Source organism: Lactuca serriola, chromosome 5, assembly GCF_051521515.1.
Source record: "Lactuca serriola cultivar US96UC23 chromosome 5, Lser_US96UC23_V15, whole genome shotgun sequence".
NCBI classification, from domain to species: domain Eukaryota; kingdom Viridiplantae; phylum Streptophyta; class Magnoliopsida; order Asterales; family Asteraceae; genus Lactuca; species Lactuca serriola.
Window position 1 is genome coordinate 300,067,442 of NC_136412.1, and position 6,348 is coordinate 300,073,789.

Below are 6,348 nucleotides of genomic sequence, written 5' to 3' on the forward strand. Positions count from 1 at the left end.
TATTAGGATATATAGTTAGCGATGGTTATTTGAATTTGACATTTTAGTGCAATGAATTACCTTTCTTATTTATTGTATTTTATTTTGTAGTATGACATTAACTTTTGTGCAATGGATTGTATTTTTTGTATATGGTATTTTATTTTCTATTATGAGACATGAAATGCAAATTTAATTTGAAATTTAGCAAACCTATAAATAATTTTTTTTTTAGAAATAAAAATTACGATATGCAAAATGTGTGTCATCTTCATTTATGACATGACCTTTCTTGACAGCGACTTTAATGATACTCATTGCGTGTCATAAATGCGCGTCGTCTATAGATGACGCGCAAAAGCATGTCGTCTCTCGTTATGACATGGCCTTTCTTGAAGCACATTTGCGTGTCGTTTGAGCGTTTTACGATACGCAATGAGCGTCGTAAAAGGCCTTTTTTCTAGTAGTGGCATTCTGTATCCGTAGTCCAATAGTTATGTTTTCATCCATAAGACTTGTGAAAATCACTTTTCATCCATTGAGAAAATTACTTTTCACATCCATTTGATGAATATTGATGTTCTTGTGAGTTGCGTATGCTAAGAAGATCCGGATGGCTTCCATTCGTGCTACCGGAGCATACGTTTCATCATAGTAAATACCTTCAAGTTGACTATATGCCTTGGCAACTAGTCTTGCCTTGTTTCTGACGACCGCACTAGATTCATCCAACTTATTATTGTACACCCATCTAGTACCAACAATGGTGTGGCGTTGCGGCTTCGGAACAAGTTGCCATACTTTGTTTCTTTTGAATTCTTCTAGCTCTTCTTGCATTGCGGAAATCCAGTCTGGTTCTAGTAATTCTTCTTTGATTGTTCGGCGCTCGACCAAGGTCAGAAATGTTGTGTAGTGACAGTGATTGGATAAGTCCTTGGACGATCGAGTCTGGATTCCTACGGATGGGTTGCCGATTATTTGACCTGGTGGATGGTCTTTCGTCCAGACATGTAGACGGGGTTGCAGATGATTAGCAGCTGTGGTGGAGGGAATGTCTTTAATATCAGAAGACTCTGCAGTTGGATAGGGCAGTTCCCCTAGACTTGATAACATCCTGCTGAATTGTCTTGAACTAGGAAAGAGGGGTCAGAGTTTTCTTGGGCAGATGGTAAAGGTTCCCCCTGGAGTGTAGAAGGGAGTTCGCCTAGAACCTACAAAGTTTCCCCCTGGATTGCAGATGGGAGTGTGATAATCCTTGAATCTGTTCTTGTTTCAATGTTTTCTATGTATTCATCATCCGAATCCGAAGAAACGTTTGATGGTTGAAACTCTCTGTGGGTTGGAGTTGCATCTTCTAGTACTGGAACCTCGATGGTTGTTGTATGGTCCGAAGTTGAGTTTTCCCCCTCAACCGGAGAGGTGGAAGTATTTAGTGATACTTCATCAGACATTGTAGGACCAGATACATCAGCATGCTACTGTTGAGCTTTTAGGGACACAAGAACTTTGGATAACTTGGTTGTATCTACCGGATCGAAGAGATCGCCATAGTTTATTTCAACTAGATTTAATGGACCCGAAGAGGCAGGAATATCACTTTCTAGAATTGATTTGGTTTCGGTTGATGGAGCGGTTTTGCGGATGTGATAGTCATCAAATTTCACATCGAAGCTTTCAATTATCAACCTTATCCATCTAATGAGAACTCGATAAGCAACCTTGTTAGTGGAGTATCCAACAAAGATGCCTTCATCAGACTTTGGTGAGAATTTGTTGAGGTGGTCTCTATTGTTGATTACGAAACCTCTACACCCAAATATATGAAAGAATCGGACATTTGGCCTGCGGTTGTTAAGGCCCTCATATGGTGTTTTGTGGAGACATTTGCACACAATGCTTCAGTTTTGTACAAAACAGGCTATGGCCACTGCTTCGGCCCAAAAGTAGAGAGGAAGGTGTGCAAAGTTGAGCATAGATCTGGCAGCTTCTACTAAAGTGCGGTTCCTTCGCTCTACAACCCCATTTTGTTGTGGTGTGTAGGGAGCTAAGAAGTTGTGAGTAATGCCTTTGGAAACCAAGAAACTATTTAGGAGATGGTTAGTAAACTCGGTTCCATTATCACTGTGTATACGTCTAACTGGTAACTTGATCTGAAGTTCAATTTCCTTGATGAAGTTGATCAACACCTGCGGTGTTTCTGACTTGAGTCGAAGAAAGAAGACCCATGTGAAACATGTAAAGTCATCCTCTATAACCATTATGTATTTTTTGTGATGAAGACTGGCTATGGTAGATGGAGTACCGCATAGATCAATATGTAAGAGTTCCAATGGTTCAGAAATTGAGGAGTCAATCACCGTGGGGTGACTTGCCTTGAATTGCTTTCGACATTCACATGCAGGACAGAGAGTATCATTGCTGAACTTGAGGATTGGAACACCTCTGACTAGTTCTCTGGTGACCAAATTGTTGATGTGTCTGAAGTTGAGATGAGCGAGCTCGCAGTGCCATAACCAACTGACTTCGGATACTGGTTTTGATAGGAAGCATAACTGCGGTTTGCATATGATCAGAGATACATCCAAAGGATACGTAGTACCTTCGGATCTGGACTTGATTAGACAAGTGCTCCCATTGCTTGTCTTTACGTAGCAAAATTGGTCATCAAATTCAACACGATGGCCTGCTTTACATAGTTAACCAACACCGATGAGATTGTGTTTAAGGCCTTCTACATAATCAACATTTTGAATAAAGAAGTTTCACTTAGTAAGAACACCATAACCTCGGATGATTCCATTAGCATTGTTCCCGAATGTGACGTTTCCTCCGTTGCAAATTAGCCTGAAATCTCGAAGGTATTATAAACTTCCTGTCATGTGCAAGGAGCAGGAACTGTCGATTAACCATTCTTCTTCTTGTTCCTCCTTGCACAAGGACTAAAAATTACATGGTTAGTTTAGGCATCCAAACTAGTTTGGAGCCTGGGACAACAGATGAGTTTCTGGCTGATGCATGAATCGAGGTTGTAGGGACTGGTTTTGTGTCAACTTTTAATCCTAGTCCTGGGTGTTTGTGAATTTTTGGAGTGTTGTGTTTTTTTTGAAAAGTTACGAGGTTTCTGAAAAGAATCAGTTTTGACATGAGATAACCTTTTCTGACACCTACATTGACATTGACAAGTTGAAATTTTGTCTTTTGTTTTGACATTTTTTTTGGTCAGTGGTCGGAAAGATGAGGTGGACTTGTGACTGGTCCGAGGTTGGTAAGATCTAACATTTGTGTTGTCGGAATTTGAAAAAGTTTGTCTCGAAAAAGATTTAGCACGTGTAGATACCTTGGACCTTTTCCTAGGATTTGGTAAAATGCCATTCCACTTGTTGAAATTTTGATGTGATTCTAAAAGTGTTGGAATGGGTAAGATACCCTTCCATTTTGGATCATCCAAGGAATAGATTTGAAAACCATTGCTTCGAAAAGACCTTTCTTTCTTTTGGGTTGTGTCGGATGAGTTGGGAATGGATGTTGAAACTGCACATTCCTTTTTGTATGTTTTCTTGATGGGAGAGTTTTTTGAAAAATAGTGAACAAAAACAAACTTTTCTGGACTATTAGATTTTGGAAATCTGATATGTCTTTTATTTTTAGAAAAAGTTTGTCGATTTGTGCCTCGAGATCGAATTTCCTCTTTGAAAGCCTTTTTTGCTAAAGTTTTGGGAGAACTGCAGTCATTAGTGTTCAACTACGGTTTCCGAAAAAATCTTTGAAAAGTTTTTACAACGAGGGCTTGACTCATCAAAACTTGAAGATTCAGGGTTTTGAGAGAATTGACCTACTTCAAAGTTTTCTATGGGTAGTTCATGGTGAATTGGTTGAAGAGTCACAGAGCTTTTAATCGTGGACTGTAGGAAGGAAGACTTAGCTACCGTAGCGTAAGTCTGAGTCGTGAATTCAGTGGGAATTTTCTGAGGATCATGACTGTAGTAAGAGGCACTTTGTTCTGAGGACAAAGGTGGAAAGTCCTGTGAGACTTCGGGACCTTGTATGACAATTTCTTCATCAACAACAGATGAGGGCTGAGAATTTGAGTTAATCGTGCCACAGATAGGAGTTTGATCACTTGTGTGACCAGAACCTCAGGCACAATTTCCTCAATGACACAATTATTACTTAGGTTATGTAGACTACCGAAGTGGGTTCTGATATCTTCGGGAAAAGTCTTCTCATCAACTGGGAAAAGAAATTCTCGGTCCGGAGGGACATACAGTCGATCTTTGTTAAACCGGGGTGAGGATCCTTTGCGATAGGATATCCATTGGACCAACCCCAATTGTATGTATTGTCCACAGTTCCATTATTAACCAAATTTTCTATAGTTTCACTTTCATTGAACAATTTTTCGATTAATAGATTTAAGCGTACAATCTCACTCTGAGCTAAATCTTTTTGGTTCAAAGCTATCTCTAGTTGTGTTTCACTCAACATTCTTGCATTTTTTTTTTCTAAATCTAAGTCTCTTTCTAACATGGCCATTTTGAGTCTTTTGTTGTCTAGTTGTCCTCTCACATGAAACATTTCTTGGGACACTATGTTCTTCTCACCTAAGGCTTTGTTGTAGTCTGTAAGGACGGCAACACATGTGTCATTAAGATTGTCTATGAAGGGTTGACAGCCATGCATGCTATAGTTAAGAGTTTGAATCATGAGTTTTACCTATTCGACGATGCTTAGAGTTCCATCTTTTGCCATGTAGCAATAGTTCTATTCCAGCTTTGTAGACCCATCATCATCAGCAGTTGCTAGCATGCAAATTTTGCCTTTTCCTTTGATATTGCTGATGGTTTCTTCTTCATCTCCTGATGACCAAACTTGATGGTTTCTTTTGACATGGGCCATATATTACCTACCCTTTTCCTTTTCCTCCAATTCTTGAGCCATTCTAAGGTAGAATGCTCTGTCTTTCACCACATTTGCTTTACAATCCTTTACAAAATGATTCTCTTTGTTGCACTTGTGACATATTATAGCATCACTTTTGTCTTCTGAGTGGGTACTGGAGTCAGAGGTTTGAATTGACTGCGGTGCTTCCTTTGGTTGAGTATTTTGATATTGCGGTAGTGGGTGAGAATTTTTGGGATAATGAGAGTGATTATTTTGTGGGTTGAAGCTACGGTTGAAAGGAGGTTTGTTGAAATGTTGGTTCTTGCAAAAACAGGGAGGTGGTAGCCGGTTGAACTGTTTGCTAACAAGAGCAATAGCCTTCTGAAATTCTTCTTCATCATCTTACTATGAGTCGGCTTCGTGCGACTGCGGTGTAGTGTCATACGAGGGAGAGTAAGATTGATTATGAGGAGCTTGTGTTACAAGAGCAAGTGGTCCTCCGAAGTCAACACAATTTTTGAGTACGGTGGATTCTTGTGCTTGCAGTTCCCCATAGAGCTTGTAGAGAGACAATGAATGAATCTTTCTATCCCCTTGGACCATCATCTTAGCTGTAATCCAATGCCTTCCCAAACTGTTGAGAATTGAAGGTTTGTCTCATGGTTACTGCGGATGGTGCCAGCATTTGATTACTTAGTGACTATCAGATTGAACCTTTTGAAAGAGTCTTCTAAACTTTCGCCAGTATGAGCTTTGAAGTTATTGAATTCATTAAGTACAGTAGTGAGCTTCTTATCTTGAGCTTGTTCTGAGCCTTCATACAAATTCTTGAGAACATCGCAGATCTCTTTTGCTGATTTACAGTTTATGATAATGTCGAAGTTTTCAGGTGAAACTCCACAATAGATTTCATAAAAAGCAACAACATCATTTTCCATTTTATCGACATCATCTTTGGTGGGACGGTTCATGACTGGTTGTCCTCCTCCTAGTCTGGCTGTGGCACCATCGGTTTGAACATGTGTCAAAACAGGGACATGTGTTCCTTCTTCAACTAACCATACATCTCTACCAAGTCTTCTTAAGTACCTTTCCATTCTCTGAGACCAGTGATGGTATTCATTTGCCACCAATATTGGAGCTCGATTTGAACCACCAACACTGTTGGAAACATTCAGAGATAGTGCTTGTGCCATTTTTCCTTGTTTTTTTTAAGAAATGAGCTTCAATGGTATAGAAGGCCCTTTGAAATTCAGAGTTTTTTTTTTTCAAAAAGCAACCACTATGGCTCTGATACCAGTTGTTGAGAGAAAAACTTGAGACACACTTGAACAAACGTTAGAACAAGTATAGTTGCGGAATAGTTAATCTCAAAGGATCTAAAAGCTCAACAATAATAAGTTAACGAGTTAGATAGTTATATAGTTAGTTGCGGAAATGTAAGGAAATATAAATGATAGCAGGTGATATATTAAGTAAACACATAAG